Source organism: Rattus norvegicus, chromosome 18 (assembly GCF_036323735.1).
Source record: "Rattus norvegicus strain BN/NHsdMcwi chromosome 18, GRCr8, whole genome shotgun sequence".
Classification (NCBI taxonomy): Eukaryota; Metazoa; Chordata; class Mammalia; order Rodentia; family Muridae; genus Rattus; species Rattus norvegicus.
The window spans coordinates 43,422,745-43,445,823 of record NC_086036.1 but is presented as its reverse complement, the minus strand read 5'-3'; positions in this window follow the sequence as shown (position 1 = coordinate 43,445,823).

Here is a 23,079-nt window from a genome sequence, read left to right as displayed (position 1 = left end):
ACACAGCCAGAATACAGCAAATACGGAGGCGAATGCCAGCAGCAAACCACTGAACTGAGAATAGGTCCCCTATTGAAGGAATCAGAGAAAGAACTGGAAGAGCTTGAAGGGGCTCGAGACCCCAAAAGTACAACAATGTCAAGCAACCAGAGCTTCCAGGGACTAAGCCACTACCTAAAGACTATACATGGACTGACCCTGGACTCTGACCCCATAGGTAGCAATGAATATCCTAGTAAGAGCACCAGTGGAAGGGGAAGCCCTGGGTCCTGCTAAGACTGAACCCCCAGTGAACTAGTCTATGGGGGGAGGGCGGCAATGGGGGGAGGGTTGGGAGGGGAACACCCATAAGGAAGGGGAGGGGGGAGGGGGATGTTTGCCCGGAAACCGGGAAAGGGAATAACACTCGAAATGTATATAAGAAATACTCAAGTTAATAAAAAAAAAAAGAAATGTATATAAGAAATACTAAAGTTAATAAAAAAAAATAAGAAAAAAAAAAAAGGTGGCACTATTGGGAATCAGCTAGACAAATGTAGTTGCAAAAGAGTATCCAATGTGTATGTGTGTGCGTGCGGTCGTAAAAAAAAAAACAAAAAAAAAAAAAAAAAAACAAATTAGTTCCGTCCTAGGTAATGTTTTGCGGGTTTTGCCTTTTACCCTTATCAACATCCTTTCATTTTAACAGAAATATTCTCCCCCACATTTATTTCAAGCTATGTTTTTTTTTTGGTTCTTTTTTTTTTGGAGCTGGGGACCGAACCCAGGGCCTTGGGCTTCCTAGGTAAGCGCTCTACCACTGAGCTAAATCTCCAGCCCCTGAATCAAGCTATCTTTTTAATTATTTGATTTTTTAATATTTTATTTTTATTCTTATCTCTGTGTATGGGCATGCCATGCAGTGGGGTGTAGTGGAGGGTGCCTGTAGAACACTGAGGAGGGTGTCTGACCTCCTGAAGCTAGAGTTAGAGGCACCTGTGGGAGACTGACTTGGGTGCTAGGACTCTAGAGGAACAGTGAATGCTCTTAACCATGGAGTCGTCTCTTCTTCTCTTATATGCTTGTTTGGTTGTTTTCTCTCCTGTTTATGCTTGCAGGCTTTCTGAGCAACCAACTCTTTCGATATTTCAATTTGAGATAAAGGTTTTTCCTGTGTGCTCTGACCCACCATCTTCATCTCTAGGTTAGAAGGGGAGGGGGAAAAAAGTAACAATAACAACAACAAAAGCAGAACACAACAAAATTAGCTGCCAATTTTTCAGTAATTAGTAATCTTGAGAAAGCTTAACTTATACAGTCAACTTCATTCTAACATTTTTTTCTGTCACAGTTGGAAAGACAGTGATTTTCAAGTTAAAGTAGCATAGATTTGACTATATTGTTCATAATTTTAGGTTCAAATTATTATTATATAAGCAACACTAAAGATGTTAAATTTTTAAAATTTGCAGTTACTTAAGCAATTAGATTATCTATAATAGATCACTGGACAGTTGGGTCTCTATATCTTTACCCATGGTTGAAACAAACTGAATAAAATAATATATTTTTAAATGAGGCCCTACATCATAGCCTTTCTGTTCTGGTAGGTGTTTGCAAGTTAAAATTTTCCCGTTTTCTGTAACAAAATATTAAAGAGTAAGTATGTTATCTGTATTTGCTATGAAAAGTAAGGTAAAATATAAAATATAATTAAAGTTTTATGAAGATACTACATAAGAGCTATTTTTGTGATTAAAGAAGTCCATTGCAGTTCATTACATTGAACCTTAATGAAGTGATGTACCGTTGAGTTTAATTCATATGAAAAATTTGACTTTATGAGGTGACTCAGTCCTTCACTTAAAATGACTCCATTTCTCATAATATTAAGAGCAATAATTAAATCAGCAGCTCTAGTCTCTAAGGAGTGAACACAGCAAACTGTTTTTAGACACTTTAGAAAATGTACTTAGATCAGGTACTTAACAATGCTTCATTATTTTAAGCACTTACAGTGTTGTACTGTTAGAGTGTTCATCTTCTGCTTTAAATATTTCTACATTTAATTAGATCTTACATATTTTTATTCTTTAACTTACACAGTCTGGTTTAACATAATTTCACTCTCTTTTGCCCTAAGACAAACATAATAGCCACTTTATTCTTCTGGATTTCATACTACATAGAATATATCGACCAACCAAAATTTGAGGCTGTAGACATTGTCCTTAGTCAAATCTCACATGTTCCTTAACATGCTCTAATCATTCCCCAAATCTCAAACTTGAAAACGGCAGAGGCAGAACAATCTAAGGAATAATTCAAGTAACATGCTTGTTGTAAAGAAATTGATTTAGCAAACATATTTTAGAATCCTCATTGACTGCTCAAATTGAGTGCTCTAGATAATGTATCTTCTCCTCTTCTCTTCCTCTCTTCTTTTATGAATAGACATTTCCATGTGGGATATCTAGGTACAGGAGTAATCTGTCAACTCTAAGCTTCAGTAGTATCCACTTTTCTCAAACTCAGCCCTGAGGTTTCAGCTGCTATCCCAAGGGATCCCTTCTTGAACCTGCTCAGCCATACCGATGCACAAGAAAGCTTGCCAAGGCTGTGAGACAGATTCTTGGAGGCAGTGGAGATTCCATCCAAAGGTGATATATATGCAACATGCACTGAATTGCTCACAGGAATTTCAGGTTAATTGGATAATTTATTGTATTTCCTTAAAATACAACAATGATCAGAGAGAATTTTTCCCAGACAATTGAAATCCCAGATGACAAGGGAAAATGGCATTTACTCTACTGCATATTATACTTCCCAAGTAGTTGGCAAAATGGAGGAGATTAAGGGTGAAATATTTAAAATCAAAATAAATAAAATAATTAATAGAAAAGAGGAAAAAATAATTTTATAAGGCTTTAAAATGGTTTAAACTAAGAAGAGTATTCTTTGAATGCTAAAACACTCCAGACTGTCTGCTTTCATATTATAAGAAAAATTCTGGCAAAAAATACATGCATATTATCTAACAAAATTTAAATAGATAGATAGATAGATATAGATATCTATATAGATATCTATATTATACAATGCACAGATCGTATGAAGCTCAAGAAGAAGTAAGACCAAAGTGTGGATGTTTAAGTCCTACTTAGAAGGACTTAATACTTAAAATAAACTTGGGAGGTAGAGGGAGGGGGAGACTTGGGAGGGAGAGGGGTCGGGATAAGCTGGTAGAATCAAGTGTTGGGGGAGACAGGGAAGATGTACGGATGGTCAGGAAATTGCACAGCGGTGTGTAACAGTAGGGGATGGGGAACTGGCGTTAGTCACCAGAAAGTCCCAGATGCCAGGAAAGCAAGAGGCTCCCAAGATCCAGCAGGGATGACACCAGCTGAAATACCCAGCAAAGGGGAGGAAGAACCTGCAGAGACCATATATAGAGGTTAGGCAGGGCCCCTTGTTGACGGATGGGGCCATCCACTCATCTCAAAAATATTAACCCAGAATTGCTCCTGTCTAAAGAAAATACAGGGACAAAAGAGTGAAGAAAGGACTGAAGGAAACGCTGCCATCCAGAGACTTCCCCATCTGGGAATTCATCCCATCTGCAGATACCAAAACCAGACTCTATTATTGATGCCAAGAAGTGCTTGATGACAGGAGCCTGATATAACTGTCTCCTGAGAGGCTCTGTCAGAGCCTGACAAATATCAATACAGATGCTTGCAGGCAACCATTAGTTTGAGCACGGGGACCCCAGTGGAGGAGTTAGGGGAAGGACAGAAGGAGCCAAAGGGGATTGCAACCCCATAGGAAGAACAACAATATCAACCAACCAGACCCACCAAAGCTCTCAAGGACTAAACCACCAACTAAACCACGCATGAAGGAACTCATGGCTCCAGATGCATATGTAACAGAGGATGGCCTTGTCTAGCATCAGTGTGAGGGTCTTGTGACGGCTCGATGCCCCAGCATAGAGGAATGCTAGGGTGGTAAGGAGGTGGCAGAGCACCCTCATAGAAGCAGTGGAAAGGGGAGATGGGATAGGGGGTTTGCGGTTTGCAAAGGGAAACAAGGAAGGGGGATAACATTTGAAATGTAGGTAAATAAAATAACCAAAAACAAACAAACAAACAAACAAATAAATGGAGGGGGTTGACTTCGAAGCTCTCAATCTGGGAGGGTAGAAAGATCCTCTCATAGGGGTTGCATATCAGATACCCTGCATTTCAAATATTTACATTATGCCTCATAATGGTATCAAAATGACAATTATAAAATAACAAAATAATTTTTATGGTTGGGGGTTGCCACAACTTAAGGAACTATATTAAAGTTCCTTTAATTTGAAAGGTTGAGAATCACTGCCTTAGAAGTATATTATAGTATAAGGCCATTTTTTAAGAAAGTTGCCTCCCTCTTTTACTGTGAAAACACATAGATAAAACTGATTAACACTATTTTAAAGTAAGATGTAAGGTTATTTTACATTGACCACATATAGAAAAATCACATCCTCAAGAATTGCATATCTCACAAGTTGTAGTTTGATACTCAAGGATGTCATTCAGTTAATGGGTATCAAAGACAATAATATACACTTTTTAGACTTGGTTCTAGTAGTACAAAAGCAAAGTAGTTATTTTGAAAGACTTTCTGATTACAATTATGTAAAGAGTGAGTGAGGTCCTCAGTAAATGTATTGATGACATGGTCACATCTGTGTCAAGGACCCCAATGTCTCATTTGCATAGAGCAGGAAAGCCTCCCTGAAGTGAGTCTCAGGATGGCAGTGCCTTACTGTGGCACAAATACTGATGTTGATAGTGTATAAAGAAAATATCCACCATAGCGTTCACCCCACAGTGATTGCTGGCCCCAAAACTGCTTTCCTCCAGAGATTGCTTCTACCAACATAAGACAAACCTACCTCCTGTTCAACTGTATGCAATGACAGCATGTCCTTGTGAGACTGTATACAATAAATACCTCAAGCTTCCCTGAGATTGGGCAGGGGACTTTGGAGATTCTCTATCAGAGACCCTTGAGTATCTGATCCTAGTACTTGTAAATGTGTGCCTGTGGATTTAACAGTTCTTCATTTTCTCATTGCCTTAACCAGGATTCAGGTCTGTGACGGTTTGAATAGCTTTGTCCCCCATAGACTCATGTATTTGAATGCTTGACCCATGGCTTGTGCCACTATTATTGGGAAATGTGGCCTTATTGGAGTAGGTGTACCATAGCAATGTGGTAGCATTGTTAGTGGAGGTATGTCACTGTGAAGATTGAAGTAATATATATGCTCAAGCTATGCCCAGTATGAAGCAGAGTAGTTTCCTTCTGTCTGCCTTTGGATCAAGATATAGAACTCCTGGCTCCCCCCAGCACCAAGTCTGCCTACACCATGCCATGCTTCACACCAGGATGATATTGGTTTGAACCTCTAAACCTGTAAGTCAGTTCCAAGTTAATATTTGCCTTTAAAGAATTGCCTTAGTCATGGTGTCTCTTCACAGCACTGAAAGCCTGAGATAAGGATTCAATCTATAAAGTCATGTGGCACAATAGTGTGCTATTAAAACAAGGTATGTGATGTTTTGCATATGCTTGGTCCAGAGAGTGGCACTATTAGAAGGTGTGGCCTTGTTGGAGGAAGTGTGTCACTGTGGGGGTCAGCTTGGAGACCCTCCTCCTAGCAGCCTGGGGATGCTTAGTCTGTTCCTGGCTTCCTTCGGGTGAAGATGTAGAACGCAGCTCCTCCTACACCAGCTGGATGCTGCCATGCTCCTGCCTTGATGATAATGGACTGAACCTCTGAACCTGCAAGCCAGGCCCAATTAAATGTTATCCTTTATAAAAATTACATTGGTCATGGTGTCTGTTCACAGCAATATGACCCTAACTAAGACAGGGTTGAATATGAATTAAAAGATATTGATGAGCTCCTGGCATATATGAAACATCACTAAAAGATAAAATGTATGCCAAGCCAACAATAAAATTACAACATAATGATGAACTAAAATGAGAACACTCAGAAGGGCTTCCTCACTGCAAATATTTTCATCTTTCTTTCAGGCTCAAAACAGTAGAAGTTCTAGGTCCAGAATGAGCAAGTCAAATGTTTTCTGGAGAAAACATTAGTAAGTCTTACCTAAATTAGTCACAAGTTAAGTTCAGCAAAATATGGCTATGTTAAAAACCCACTTACAAAACATAACTTAAAGCAGACCTAGCAGAAATTAAGGAAGGTAATAACTTCAGCCATTTTTTAAATCAGATAATGAAAATATCATAAAGCTATGAAACATTAACAGATTCAAGAGAAATTTTTCTTTAAAAAATAATAACATTACAAGACTGAATTGGAAAATAGTCAAATGAAATTATAGAGTAAGGATCAGTAGGATGGCTTCTCAGATAAAGATCATGTTTCTGGTAACCTGACTTTAATCCCCAGAATCCATACAACGGTGAGAACCAACACTAAAAGCTGAACTCTGACCTCTACATGCATGCTATAGTACATGTGGCCACACATATATCATGCACACATGTACACATTAATAAAAATAGCTTAAAGGAATTAAATTCTAGAATAAAATTTTAAACTAGGTATGATAGCTCACCCCTGTAACCCCATTACTTGGAAGTCTAAGACAGGAGGATTGCCATAAGTTGGTGATCAGGTTAGGTTTTACAGGAAGACTTTGTCTATAAAATAATGTATTTCATGGATAGATAATAAAACAATGATTCTGATGTCTTAGTGATGATAAAGTCAGAATTAGAAAATAGATCTAGGAAGTTATACGTCATATTTTAGATATACAAAATATACAAATATAAATTAATATTAATTAAAAATAAATTAGAAAAATATGCCTTTTTATTAGATTAAAAAATTTTAATATCTTATGAAAGGATAGAGAGAATTAATGGAGCTAAGATAAGTAACAATATGAAAGATATGCAAAAGCTTTAGGTAGAATGGCATACCATTTTTATGGATTGGAAGGCAGTAAAAATGCTTAACAGACCTTAAAGTTTTTCTCTTCATATAAATCAGTAAATGCTCTGAGTATTTGTGTGTGTTTGTATGTTTATGTGTGTGAATATGTGAGTGTGTGCAGGTGTATATGTGAACATATGTGTGTCTGTGTGAGGCTGTGTGTGTGTGAATGTGTAAAGGTGTATATGTGAATGTGTGTGTATGTGTGTATGTGTGTATGTGTGTGTATGTGTGCGTGTGCGTGTGTGTGTGTGTGTGTGTGTGTGTGTGTGTCAGAGCTAGAAGCTGGAAGATGTCACAGGCTTCCTGACAAGCTTGTCTAGTTAATTCAGTGAACTCCAGTTAAGTATGTATTCAAATACACACACACATACACACACACACACACACACACACACACACACACACGGAATGATGAACATGAAATTCAGAGTAGTGGTTAGTTGTGGTAGGTAAGTTATGAATGAAATGTGACAAGATCACAAAATGGTCTTAGTGTTATTAAATTGATAGTGACTTTTCATTTATTATTAAACTTCTGAAATCTATATTACTTAATATCTATATATTTTATAAATAGCTCACACATTACACAGGGTTCTAAATTTGCTTGCTCAAATGACATTATCAAGCAAAATTTCAAACATAATAGGTAACAACATACAAAAAGAACCAGAATGAAGAATAGAAGAAAAATTCAGCAGAAATTGATATCAATTAACACCTGGACAGTATGCTATTATTAAAATCACCTGCAAGGTATAGATGATTTCACCATTAGACATAAGAACTGAATATATGGTAAACGAATGCCTTTTCATAACTGAGTACCTTCGGGTGTTAAAAACAAAACAAAACAAAACTCAGACTTTGTGTTGACAGTCATGGGATTTCATGTTCATGAGAACATTGACTAGCCAAAGAAGTGTGTTGCAGTACTCCGAAGCAATCCCTACTCAAGTCACTCTCTTATTCAGTGGGTGATATGACTTCCTTTTATCTCCTGTACTCTTCAGTCAATCAGTCACCCTTCTTGGTTCACATTTTTAGATAACAGATTGTTCCTGAGGGCATCTGAGTGTTGGAAAACTCAGGTGAGAAATGGCTAAGTTTGATACCAGGCTGCTGCTATGGGTAAAAGAGTTTGACAGGTGGATAGTGTAAGGAAAGGAGGGTACCACAGAAAGACTAGATAATGCAGTGTCCATCATTCATTTGGAATAGTGTCTTCCATAGAATTCTCAGTGTCTTCTGTTATATCTCATAGAAGTGAATCTCTGATTTCCTGATGATGAATAGGTAGGTAGGTAGCTTGGGCACATTTTTCTCCCTTTTGGAATTTTTTTCAAGTTTCTGTTCTTGCATTCCCCACACTCAAAGTAAGAAAATCTCTTACAGTGCTATCATTTCTGCCCAAAGTACATCCGGATATATACTGTACAGACTGCTCATAGAGACTAAAATTAAATCTTTCTCTTCTCCAATCCCTGAATATGATAGCAAAAATTAATTAAATAATAATTGATCACTAATACAAACCATTCATTTGCGTTTCGTGAAAATAAACTCAGCTACAAAGCAAATGAGAAGGAATTGAATTATTTGACTGAAGTAAACCACTGCTCTATGGGAAAGATTCATTTGCTTTGAGTACTTTGAAGGGCTTTCCATCTCATTTTAATGGAAAATACAAAGAGATGATTTTGATACTACAAACTTAATCATAAAGAAAAGTATTAGATATTCTTTTCTTGCTCTTATGTAACAATGTAAGTAGTTGAGTATTTTTAATTCACTAAAAATGTGTTGGTGGCTGCGAGGAACTAGAGTTTCAGTTCTTACTCTGCCATGACATTGATAAGTAATCTGACCTGAATCTGACTTGCTGTCCATCTCCAGAGAGAATGTCTTGTAGCAGTGCTGTAGAAGAAAGAACAAGAAGGTCTTCATTTCATCATGCATCCTTTACAGGTAACCTCAAAAGTCTCAAACTGAAATGATTCTTGAGATACTAAAACTATGTTTGTAACCTCTAACATGCTATATACCTAAGCACGTAGTAAGCATTCAAAATAATTAGTTTTTATCAATGAACACAAGCGTATGTGAAACTTCTGACTTAACCTTTTAATTTTCCATGTTTCCTCCAGATTCATTGTATAATTAAAATCTTCACTTCCCATAACTCTCAAAATAGTACCTCCAAAACCCTCTTCTAGAAAGATATAGAAAAATAAAGTAGATAGTAGAATTAAAAGTTCAATATTCATGTTTATCATGAGATGTCTGTGAGGCTGGGAAAATGGCTTAGTGGGAGTGAATAGTGAAGATATGGTTTTCAGCATCCACGTACATGCCTGCCTCTTCTCCTAGAACTCTGTAAGTGGAGGCAGGGAATCCTAGAGCAAGGTAGGCTAATTACACAAGCTGCATGGTCCTCCTATGGCCTCAGCAAGAGGACCTGCCTCGGTGTATGAAGTGGAGAGTGATGAAAGAAGACACTGATGCCAATCTCTGGTTTCCACATGCCAATGAACAAAGGTACATACTATCATATAGTATCATATATGTGCGTGCGTGCGTGCGTGCGTGCGTGTGTGTGTGTGTGTGTGTGTGTGTATCTTCTACGCCATACAAATATACATATAAAAAGAGATACAGAAGTGTGGGAAAGGAAGAGATAGAAATAGAGAGAGGCAGGAGCAGACTAGCATGAATTTCGTTTATTTATCCCAGCTTACTTTGGACTCACTTCTCTTTTAACCAGCATGAAATGACCAGCAGACAGGAGGAGGAGCCTGTTACCACAGAGACTGGGTGGATCTGGCAACTATGACAGTTTTCAAGTTTATTAAGTGATGTCTACTTGAGTCTTTACAGTGTTTTTAGAATTTGTTTTTATGAAGACATTGTAGAGACATTTTCCAGTACAGGATATTATAGCAGAAATCCTTCAAGACCATGGAGACCACTTTATATAGACTTGCTTGGGTTTCTTTTAGATTTTCTATGTTTCATTCAATTATCACTTTATTACATGTGTGCTTTTTGTTTCTAAGAGAAGTGATGTGCCTCCTTATGTGTCACAAGGAAAGAGTACACTGTAACAAAAGCAAGGAACACAGTTCCTAGATAATATTCAAATTCTGGGAAGAGACTGGTGTGATGGTTTGAGTCTCTACAGGATCACTATGCTGCCAGAATTTAGAGGATGAATGTGAGAACTACAAAGACAGAAGGAGAGAAGCAGATGGGAATGTCAGAGGGTACAAATCAACTCATGTGCTACACTTTTAAAACACGGGGAGGTGAAGGAAAGGACCGGAAATGGTTGTAGCCAAAAATATTCACAATTTCCTTTAAAAAAATCCAGCTCCTTCTGCAAGTAAATACCATCCAACTGTCTACTGTGCTTCAGACTCTTTAACCTTGACAGCATTTACCTCCATCCGGGATCAAAACAGGGTTCTGTACATTCTCCCAATGCTATTCAACAGAATCTTTTTTGTTTATGGACAGTCCAGAATTAGGTCAATATAATTCTGTAATTTATTGAGACATCAACTCTGCAAACTTAGTTGGAGCCTGGAAGGACAAGCAACATCTCTCTCTCTCTCTCTCTCTCTCTCTCTCTCTCTCTGTTGAAAGATGCAGTGACTTCCTGCAGAGAACGTTTCAAGGAGTTTTGTTCAGATGATCAATACATTTCTATATTTATAACCCTAATCAGAGCCCATCTGCGTTTCTGCTAAAGTACTAATCAATGAGACAGTCACATAATCTAAATTATAAACTTTATTGCATTGATCTTTTTGTTCTACTTGTTATTCAGACCACAGAAATAATTAAATATTTTCATTTTAATAACTACAACTTGACACAAAATCATTTCTTGGGAAATGTTTCCCCAACGTCAAGACCATGACATCTAACATTCAGTTCTATCATTTCTCATTCTAATTATTAGACTGTAGCAGACACAGACTTATTTTAAATGCTCTAGTCTTGAAACTTGCCAGCTGCTCTCCGGGCCATACATAGAAACCCAGGAAGCTGCCTACAGCTGACCTCAATGGCACAGTCACACAGAGCCTGGTGTCCACCATATAGACTCCAGCCTCACAGCATAAATCCTGCAGGGTCATCTATAAATGCATGCAATTCACCAGGTTTCACCTGCTGTTGTTTTGCTGAGGCAAGTGGCTGCTGCCATTACTCATGCAAAAGCAAGCATCTTTGAAACTTCAACTACATTTTATTTACTTTTTTAAAGATTTATTTATTTAATTTATATAAGTACACTGTAGCAGTCTTCAGAGACACCAGAAGAGGGCATCAGATCCCCATTACAGATGGTTGTGAGCCACATTTGGTTGCTGGGAATTGAACTCATGATCTCTGGAAGAATAGTTTACTCTCTTAACCACTGAGCCATCTCTCCAGCCCCTACATTTTATTTTTACTTCAACGCAGTGCAGCTAGTGAATTTTGACTGATTCCATCTAAGCATGGGAGAGGACTAAAAGAAATAACTGTAGATATGTGACATTTTAGAAGGAAGAAAGAAAAGCTTAGCACTGTTGAAGAGGACATGTTTCCTTCTGTACAATAGGGCCAAGCCATTCAATTCCCACTGGCTTAAGGACAGTTATAATGGTTGGTAAAGAAAGTATACAACCCTCTCCGTTTTCTCTGTCACCTTCAAGTCACCAGTTATGGCTATGCATGTTCTTCCGGAAGGCAGCTTTGCTTTGAGAGAGATGAACAGGACCTAAAGGTGTGTAAATGCTCAGTATCTATACTTTGTCTCTGAGGATCCTGCTGACGTCATTTATGTATATGGTGTTTCCACTCTGGGATGAATATGAAGTTTGTGACCTTTAGGATTTCTCAGTCACAAGTTTTCTGAGTCACAATCTTTAGTTCTAGAAGGCTGTCTTACACTCTCCAAAGGACTAAGTCTGTCAACATTGCTTTCCACATAACCAAATTCCCCATCTGTAGAAAATGAAAAGGATGAGTTTTAACACTCAACATTTCTAATTGTAACAGTGCATATTTGTCATGACACTGCTGTGGCTTTTATATAAACCAAGATTGTAATCATTTATTAAGAAGACAGATATTAAAAACTCCATTATTTCTATGTCACAATTTATGCATTTTTGTTCCTGTGTATTTTAGGTCAATATTCTCTACACAGTATGTGATACCAGCATGCAAAATATATTTGTAAAAATATATTTAATCTGCATTTGCTGTCATGAGTAATCTTTAAATGGCCACAAAGCCTTTAGACTAACAATTATATTAGCTTTATTACAAATGTAAGATGTGTTGTGTTTCCACCTTACCCCACTTGTAAAGGCTGTCATTCATAAAATAAATGACAACGAGTGCTGAGAAGGATGGGAAGACATGAAACTCTTCCAGATTCTACAAAGCGCTTTGCTTGTTTTCCTTTATGAATGTATACATTTAAAATTATTTCTGATGACGATGAGGACAGTAGTGGTGGTGTTGTGTATATGGAGAGATGTCTGATATGTGTACAAGTATGACCATGGTACATGTGCAGAGGTAAGAGGACATCTTTTGGGAGTCAGTTATCGCCTTCTACATGAATTCCCAGACCTCAAATACATATTGTTCAGCCTGCATCCTTAGTGTAGCTCACTGTTGAAGCATTTCACTTTGTCTGATTAAAAACAAACTAAAAACAGCAGCACCAGCAACAACAACAATAACGACAAACAACAGAAATTCAACATTATCACTGGCAGATCCGAAGCAGCTAAACAGAAGGAATTTCAACAATAGCATACAGTAGCAGGGAATACTTAGTAAACAAAGCTGTGTGTGATAGTTTGAATAGGGAAGGCCCACATAGGCTCATTTATTGGAATGTTTGGTTTCCAGATGGTGGAACTTTTCTGAAGGATTTGGAGGTGTGGCCTTGTGGGAGGTATGTCAGTGGGGATTAGTTTGCAACTTCAAAAGTCCATATCAGGTCCAGGGTCTCTTTGTCTCTCTGTCTCTGTCTCTGTCTCTGTCTCTGTCTCTGTCTCTCTCTCTCTCTCTCTCTTTCTCTCTCTCTCTCTCTTTCTCCAACAAATATATAAAGTCACAGCCACTACTTCGGTACCATACCTGTCTTCCTGCTAACACACTCACTTATATAATGTGCGTGGACATGTGGGCACACTTTTTCAAACAATAAGAAACTTAAATGCTTCCTTTTACGGGTGCCCTTGTTCACACAGTCACTTAACGGCAATATAGCTGTTATTGTAAGATAGGCATAAATCTAGCTAGTGCAGAACTGACATTTCATAAGCAATAGGATTTTCAACAGTAAGAAACATAAAATTTCAAAGCACTTTATTTGAAGTTACCAGTACCTTTAAACTTTACTGGACTTATACAATAACAGAAAATGTAAACGTTGAACTAAGTAGAAACCTGAATGGACTATTTAGGTCAAAACGTGCATTTAATTTTCTCCATATCATGTTTTCTATCTATAGGACTTGACTGGCCTATTTAAAAGTAACTCCAAAGGTTCTGATAATTTATCCTGTATCGAGCTAGCTTCTACTGTTCGGTATAGTATCAATCTGGAGTTTATTTCTATACAGTAGAGTTGCTGCTACACAGCGGTTAGATCCCATGGATTCAAAGATATATTTATTTTCATGTGAACAGACACAAATCCTTGTAACATTGAGCACCTCTTGGTCATAGATGTATAATACTTTTTGTGCTCTGGAAACAGATCTGGAGTCATGTTCATGATTATACAAGTTAAAGTCCTCCAACGCAATATGCCACCCTTCTAGTGGCAGTAGGACCTCGAAAATGGATAAACCACAGTCTTATGAAGTAGCAAAGTTTATTCAGAGCATCAGACAATTCATACTCTGAATGTTAAGGGGAGTCATATGAATAAAGTGTCCAATCACAAGGGCAAGATGCATGTGGTTATTTGTGTATGTGTGTGGTGATGAACTGCATGTGACAATCATGCTTTTCCATGGAGGTATATAAGCACATGAGTAATCTGATATAAACTCATTCTTATCCTCTATGCCTGGAAGAGGCACAGAATCATTGTTCAAGAATAACTCTGTATTTTTGAAGAAAATGTAATCACAAGACTCTATTTCTTGAAGTTTCCTTACAAGAACTCAGAAATTTCCCCATATGACTCCATTCTTGACCCTTACTATGACAATGATGAGTATATTCTTTAGTAAAAAATATTTAGCAATAATGAAAAATAACACATTATCATTTAGAATATGATGCCAGGTACAAATACACATCTGAGGGTTGTTTAATTATTTGTATCTAGTACACTTTTACACTCAAATATCCTAAACCCAAGCTTTCAGTGCTATGTAAATGATTAGTGATAATATGGTTTGACATTTCAGTGACAGCTCAAATACACCTATGCACAAGAAGTAAAAGTGTCTCTTTGTCTACAACCTTTAGTTTTTCAGTTCTAAATTGTTAGTGGTGAAATGCCATTTAATATCACATTTTATCCTGGAATAGGAACTTCTACTGTGAATAACATAGCAATACCAAGTCAGTAGTGTTTCAGATAAAACCAAACTCATTTCTCTTTCACATTAACAGAGTTTCTGCAAATGATCTCAAGTCCAGGGTCCATTTACCTTATTTCTCTTTTACAACTTATAATCTATTTATTGACATGTTTTAAAATAGCTCACAGGCATCAACCCAAAGGATAAAGAACAAACTAGATAGCAAGTGGTATGAACAGAGCAGATCAATATTCAGTGTGTCAAGTGACCACAACAATACCTAATGCTTCATTATATGTCCACCTCCACCATATACTAGGAAAAATAGTCTCTGTAGGTATAGGCATATAGCTGGGTAATGTTGGTGGATAGGAAAGAAGAAAAGAACTACCTGAACTTAAAAGAGCAAAATCAACAATCGAAGAGAATTAACACTGTACTAATATCCCCCTGAATATTAATTGGGTTAATTTCAATTTATATTATAGTTAATATTCATTCTAGACCAAAATTTACATACTTGATTAAGGTGCCACATAGATATAAGCCCAACGAACAATCTGAGAGTATTAAAAACAAAGAATATTTTTAGATGAACATTTTTATGTTTCAGTGTGATACGTCTATAATTTATGTTATTTCCTTAGTAAAACACTCCCAATGTTCAAGCGCTACATCAGAGAGAATTATAATCTTAAGGTTTTTGATATACTTTTACCAAAATATCCTCTGAAACTTTTGCTAATTTATACTTTAATAGAAAATTTGCCAGGAAGAGATTCTGTGATTTTCCACAGCACTTTATTGAGGTGTAAATTATTTGCTATAAAAGTCACCCAGTGACATTTATCCTTCAGTGGTTTTTTGCAGATTTATGGAGTTCTGAGTATCATCACGTTATTAAAACATTCCCATCCCATCATCCTAAAATCATCTCCCTTTGCCCACTTGTAGTCAGTCCCTGCTCCTTTGTCTGAATAAAGCACTGTCTCCTAGGGATTTGACTTTTCAGCAATATCGTGTAACTAGAATTATCCAGTGTGTGTGTGTGTGTGTGTGTGTGTGTGTGTGTGTGTGTGTGAGAGAGAGAGAGAGAGAGAGAGAGAGAGAGAGAGAGAGAGAGAGAGAGAGAGAGAATTAGTTGTCTACTTTACAATGGTGCCTACATGGTGTGTCATGTATCTGTGGCCTATTGGTTATTGTGGTCAAATATTGTTACAGTGTACAATATGATTTTTTTTTACATTTTTATCAGCTGTTACTTATGTTTCTACAATTATGAGGTAAAACATTTAAAGAAATTTTTGTCCAACTCTTTGAAATGAGTTGAACTTACATTATTTCTCAGTTTTTTTTGTTCTTTCCTCTTCTCTTCTTTTCTTTTCTTTTCTTTTATCTTGAGAGCACCAAGGGTCCAAGTTAGTTGAATTAGTTGTTCTTCCTGTGCAGTTCCTATCCCCTTTGGGGCCTGTAGTCCTTCCTCCTATTCTTCCTTAAGAGTCCTCAAGCTCCTTCTACTCTTTGACTATTGAACATACATGGGTAGTTATACTTTTCTTAGTAAATAAATATTAACTGAGAACACATACATCCAGTCATATAATTATATGAAAAATGACAATCTACCATACACTTAAGAAAATCAGAGGTTTCCTTTTCAGAAATAGTGTTAAATTAAAATGATACACGACCAATGCCAATTCCATGAAATAACTCTTTTGCTGCTTGTGCTCACGTAGGATTAGGAGCTGATATATTCTTATTTGGTACACAAGATATTGTTTAAGAAGAAATTAGAAATTTTATGATTATGATTGAAGTGTGCTACATACACTTTCTACTATAAATTTAATATATGTGTATGGTAGTATTTTCCAACCCTCTATTACATACTAAAAACTACTTGGAACTAAGGAAAGAAAATAAAGATAAACATGATTGTCATGTGGAAGGAGCTTTGTCACATAACAAGTTGGTCACAAGATAATGGTATGTATGAACGGGATGAACTCCTCAGTCAATAGTCTGCCTCCTTTACAATAGGAAGGCCAAGAAAGGTGCTAAGGGGAAAAATTAAAACCCAGGGAAAGTCTGAATGATAAGGAAAAGAGAAAGAGACCAATAGAGAGGAGACAGTAAATATACAACGTCCTGAGTCATCAGGACTTGAATTCACTGAAAAAAATCAAGTCATTTGTATAGGCCAACCTTAAGAAAAAGGAACATTGCAACAGAAGAAGATGCAACTCTGAAAATTTACAAAAGGGACTGTTGTGAACAAGAGAAATAAGTGTAAAGTTGTCACTATGTTACATTCTTATCCATTAGACTGTGATGAAAATTGTAACAGAAAAGGGGAAATTTTAATTTATTCCTACTAGAAATAGAACTTAGTACAACTTTTGTGAAATTTTTGGTATTACTAATATTTTAGGTGTACCCAGTATACCTTTTAATTATAAAAGTACACTGTTGTGTGAAAATACATGATGTACCCATACCTTAAAAATTGGATGCATACAGCTTCAAGGAGTTTTCCTGTACAACTCCTCTCGTATTATTATACACATTGACACATGTTGTAATACTAGCATATCTGCCTACCTACTCACTTACCTGCATCCCAAATCTCCATCTGCCATTCATCCATATCATTGCATTTTGGTAAATGAAAGGTCATTTTACAGAAGAAAAGGCAAAAGCAGTCTAAAGACGTGTGCTCCCAGAGAAATCGTGTTTAGAAGACATTACCAAGTATAGTAATTTTTCCTAATAAGTGTTATATATTTAAAATAGTTTGCTGACCTTCTAAGTGAATTTTTCTTCTGTAGATGATTTCAGATAGAAACAGATACACAGTCAGAGTAGAAATCTGTGCTTCAGCCAGTGTGCAGAGGTCAGGATAGTTTCTGTGTCCCACCACCTGTTTCAAGCAGGGGCTTTATTGGTGTTTACAGTGCAAATGCTAAACTGGTGACCTGAGTTTTCCATGATTCCTCTGCCAACGTGTTCTAGGGATGTGCTAGGATTGCAAAAGCTCACGACTCCATCTGGTCTTTTGCAAGGGTTCTGGGGATCTGAACACTGATTTTCAGATAAAGGGCTTCATCCAGGGAGCCATCTCTCTAGCCCATGTAGATGATTAAGTTCCAAACAAAAATAGGTGGAATGTTAAAGACTTGGCTGTAAATCTTTGCACTTAGCATGATAATTGGTTACCAATGAAGCATTATGAGTTAAGTCAGAGAGTATAGAGTATTATTGTTTTGGTCAAGGTCCCTGCAGACAACAGATGGTGCAATAAAGTTAGGGAAATTTAAGGAGTATCTAATGAGGAGATATTTTGCAAAGGTGTGGCAAGGGGTTGAAAAACCATATGTAGCAGTGCAGTAATGTTTCTTTTTTTCTTTCTTTCTTTCTTTTTTTTGCTTTAAAAGGCAGTGCTAAACATTCTTTTTTAGTTTAAAATAGAATAGAGTGTTATCAGAAAATGAAAACTCTCTTCTGTAGTAGAGTCCCTAGAGTTCTTCAATGGGCACTGAAGCCATTTATCAACAGCAAACTACAGCAACTCTACCAGGAGAGCTGGGAGAATAGCACTTCACTGCCTCCCTCCTGGCTCCTTGCTGGTGATCCCTATTGGCTGATAATAAACTGCATTTAAAATAAGCTTCTTATAACTGAGAAAGATAGACAGTAAATCTAGTGAGGTAAATGGGCAACAGTGTGTATCGTAACTGATTGCAATTCTAAACACCACAAGATATCAACTGTGTGAACTATGTAAGTTTGTTTTCTGGGCTTTAGATATTTTGTATGTTGTATCAGATAGTGTCTAGTCCAGAGACAGAAAAGTCAGGAGTAACTGGAGATAAGGAATTCTAAGCTAGCTACTTCCTAAACTGAGTTAAAGCATCTAAGGGTTTGAAGTAACAAACACAGGATTCTACCACTACCTTGGGACACAGGGATGGTGAGAAAAATTAAAAACTGCAAGAACTTTTTCTAAGATAGAAATTCAGAACTCTGGCAGAATGTGGTCACCATAAGAAAAAAATGACTCCCAGGGGCTTCTCCTGGGGCACAACTAGCCCCTAAAGTCGATCAGATGGGCACTACCCAATGTATTTTTCTAAACTGAGCACAAGAACAGCCACCCCCTGCTTATTGACAATGTCTAATACTGAGCCAGTTGTAGCGAACTGGCTTCTAGGTCCCCAAATAGCACAAAGTATCACAAGAACAGCAAACTGGAACTTGAATTATAATAAATCCATAACTGGAATGTGTAAATGAGCATAATAAGAATAACTTTAATTATTATCATTTAAACACCAATTATTAAGAGCAAAGCATATTGTTAAATACTTAATAAGTATTATCTTACTCATATCTCATTGAAATTACATTTAGAGGACTGTTGTAGACACTTTACCCATGAAGGAATGAGGAAGATATATTAATACCACACTAAAAATACCAAAATATCTCTGTAGACCCCCAGACATATTTAACATTTAACACATAATATGCTGAATTTCCCAGTCTCCTTAATTTCATGGCTAACTAGTCATATGGGCTGACCAGTCTTATGGGCTAACCAGTCATACGGGCTAACCAGTCACTTTATTTTGCTTTAAGACTTACCAGAAGTGTAGTATCTAGTAGTGTTGCCAGACTGAGGTTGTAACCTTGCAATGCCACACGATCCCAACAATGTGTCCTTTATGCAATCTGTGATACCAGCCTGACCAGATTTTCCTATCTTTCTATGTATTATAAATATCTACAGTGTGAAACTGGAGTATTCTACATTAATAGTGACAACGTTACTACAAATGTCAATAAATGGAACTACACCCATTTTTAGTGAATTTATATTAGTGAATAATTTTCATTTGTCCTTTTAAACATAATCCATTCTCCATTGCCTTTTGATTTTCTGTGGGCTGCTCATGTTGGGTTTGTTGTTTTACTTTTTATGTTTGGTTACAATTTGCATGCTTTAAGACAAGGTCCTGATATTTTGTCCAGATGACCCTTGAACTGATGACTCCTTTGCCTTGGCTTCACAAGTGCTTCAGCGAAAGTTTTATGCCAGCCCCTGAAGCTCACAGGCCTGTGACTTCTCTTGATCTTAAAACTATAAGGAAACCAAGACTGATTTTGAACTTTAAAGTTAATAATTTGCCTTATTTTCTCCAAACCCTTACTGCAGATTTGTAAGTTTATTGAACTGAAGATTAAACGTACCAATGGCAGTTATGAAAGTTGAAAATTCACATTAACTTTTCCTTCCCCAGTGTCAGAGAAAGCAGGTAAGGCTTCCATGTTCCCTTAGCAAGCAGAACAGCTGAGGGAGTAGTGTGTCTGCACCCCCATAATGGTCCTCTGTGAGGATGAATAAATGCTAAGAACTATGACTTCCTCTATGCTGGTTTACTCCTTTGGATACAGAAAGGATGACAAAAAGATGACAAAGGTTCACAATTGTTTCGGACTATATCTTAGACATAATCTAATGTAAGCAAAGCTAATTTAAAATCATCCTAAGATATTTTTTCACAAGTGGACTCATTGCAGTTCTTGTAGCAGTGTCTTCACTGACAGTGACAGGGCTGCCACAATGTGTCAAGTGTTCATCCTGTGTGCTTCTCTGTGCAGCCACTACAGCCTTGTTTATAGAAACTAGTAGCTTTACTGATCATGGGGCTTGATATTCAAAATGTACGAAACCTAAAGTAAAGCAAACAGGTTAGAATAGACTTTTCTTTTACAGTTTTAAAATAGTAATTTTGAAGTTATTCACCACATGAATGTTGTGTTGGCATTATCCAAATAAATACAGGATTCTCATATTTTATTGCTAAAGGTATTGGGTAGTAGTGAAGAATAACTTAAAATAATAGAACCAGAATTTGGGGAATAGCACGCACATGAGGTTCATGCCCAAAGATTTGGCTTAGATTTTTAATGTCTTCTGTCATTTACACATGCATTTTTCTAGTTGAATTCTTTACTGAGAATTTTTCAATTAGCTTTTAATGGTGTGTTCCAATGGTAGATTTTCAAGTTTTTAGTGGATCACAACAAACTTGTGGTTTGAATATCTGATCTTCTGTTCAGTGACTTAGATTAGCCACTCACCATGGTCTAAATATTTATTAGTTTCCTACCCTTTTGTTGAATTGAACATTAAGAATGTTCTGTCTGATGTATTGATCTAAAGATAAAATAGCGTGATTGAATTGTTTTACAGGACATTTATTTTAGGATGTGAAGGTCAACGTCCAGTTGCTGTGTAGATAAATTTCTGTCTATAGTTAAAGTCAGCCCAGGCTCACAAATAAATTAGGTATAACATTGTTTTGGTAAAAGACTTTGATTAGAGGCAAAGAACTGTTTTTCTCCTTTAGCACTATGAAAGACAAATATTGAAAGAGATAGTTTAGTGTATCAAAATAATATTTAACATCTGGAGGAAAGAAAAATTAGTTCACTTTAATGTTGCAAATATTTTTGTATTTCTAGGAGCAGGGTGAAGATGCTAAAAAATAAATGATAGATCAACTTTGAAAAATTTTCAGCCAAATCTGTATGACTACTTCATTTTTCTCTGTTAATGTAGTGCGATTTAAACACCAATGCATAATGAGCAATGATCAAATTTGTTATTTCCTATTTGTTCATCATTTTCATTGAATACAATATTATATCCAGTAATTAAAATATTTTATGAAATGACTTTCACATGGCATTTGTGAAAGGTTGAAGTATTATATAACATTCCCTAATCTTACTTATTTAATCCTTGTCCTCCTTCAATATCTACTTTGTAACCATTTACCTTGCTTAATAAATATTTATATTTTTAACTCTGTCCTTGACTAAAGTCTTTTTTTGTGCTACTTTTTGTTCTTCTTCATAATTAATATATATGTATATATGATATAAATTAGCCTATAGAAGACTGTATGTACAGCTGTAGACCTCTACATATAGGATATAAATTATCCCAAAGATAACAATACAAACAACTCTGGACCTCATTTCTGAGTTACAAACTTGTCTAAACAGAATCTGGATGGTTATTGGCTATCACAAAGGTGACTCAAAGTCAAAATGTCTAAGCATGAATTTACAGTCTTCACTAAAAACATTGGCTCCCTGATAATGTTTCCTACCTTATGAAAGGCAAGGCATTTCATTGCAATTGAAGTCATTCAACCCCAAATCTTGGAATCAAGCATTGCATCTCCCTCTGTTCCTACAGCCATCCAATATATACCCAAGACCTTATTATTTTATTCATATAAATATAAAAATGTCATATTTATAATGTTAGCCAAAAGGCTTCAGAACATGAATTAAGTATTTTCTCTATACCTAAGATAAATCAATCATTGTAAAGAATTGAACAGACACGATCTACTAGATGGATTGTTTATTACTGGAATTTCTGCTAACTTTTAAATTCTAAGTTTTCCAACTTTAGACAATTTTTAGAAAGGAATGATTTATAAACTTTATTAAGTTTATACATTTATTTATCTATTTATTAACAGGATAAAATGTGACTGATTGGATAACTCCAAATTTTCAGTTGCTTACAATTCTGGATATATATATGGTTTCTGCTACATGTTTATCTTCTGCAGATAAAGGCACTTTTGTGCACTCCTAATAACCAAAGAACCAAGCAACAGAAGACAATATTATCAAGAACAGTGTGGTGGTTTGAATATGCTTGGTCCATGGGAAGTGAGACTATTAGTAGGTGTGTCCTTGTTGGAGTAGGTGTGGTCTTGTAGGAGGAATGCATCATTGTGGGGGTTTGAAGCTCTAGCAAATGTGCAATTGACTTTCCTTTTGGCTACCTACAAGAGATAGTTTCCTGCTGCTGCCTTCGGATGCAAATTTAGAACTCTGGACTCTTCTGACTCTTTCTCATTCTCTGGCTTGCTCTGCCTCATCTGTGTCAAGCTTATTGTTTCTGTAACCTATCTCTGTAAAACTGCCCTGGTTAAAATACCACATACAACCCATACCACAAAGGACCTCTCTCTCTCTCTCTCTCTCTCTCTCTCTCTCTCTCTCTCTCTCTCTCTCTCCTTCTCTCTTTCCTCTTCAATAGCTTACCTTTCCTGCGTTTTTCTTCTGTGACTTGGGCAGATACTGTCTTTGACCCATTCTGTCATTCACTCTTGTGGCGCCCAACCTCGACCAGCAAGGAAAACACGACCAGCGAAGATCTTCTTCAAGCAGTTTTACTCGGGAAACTTGATACAATCTTCTGTGCTCTAACTGAGATGTCCTATGTCCTTGTAATGACTTGAAGTGAAGAGAATGTTCAGTGATAGCACCACACTTAAATAGCTAGTGCTGGCCAATCTCAGCAAGCCACGTGGGGATAGCGGATTGGTTGTACTATGTGGAAGCGACCAGGCCAAGCAGGAACGGCCAAATAAGGAGCTGAAGGCAGAAACCGGCACCATCCCCGGGGGCGGGACCTCA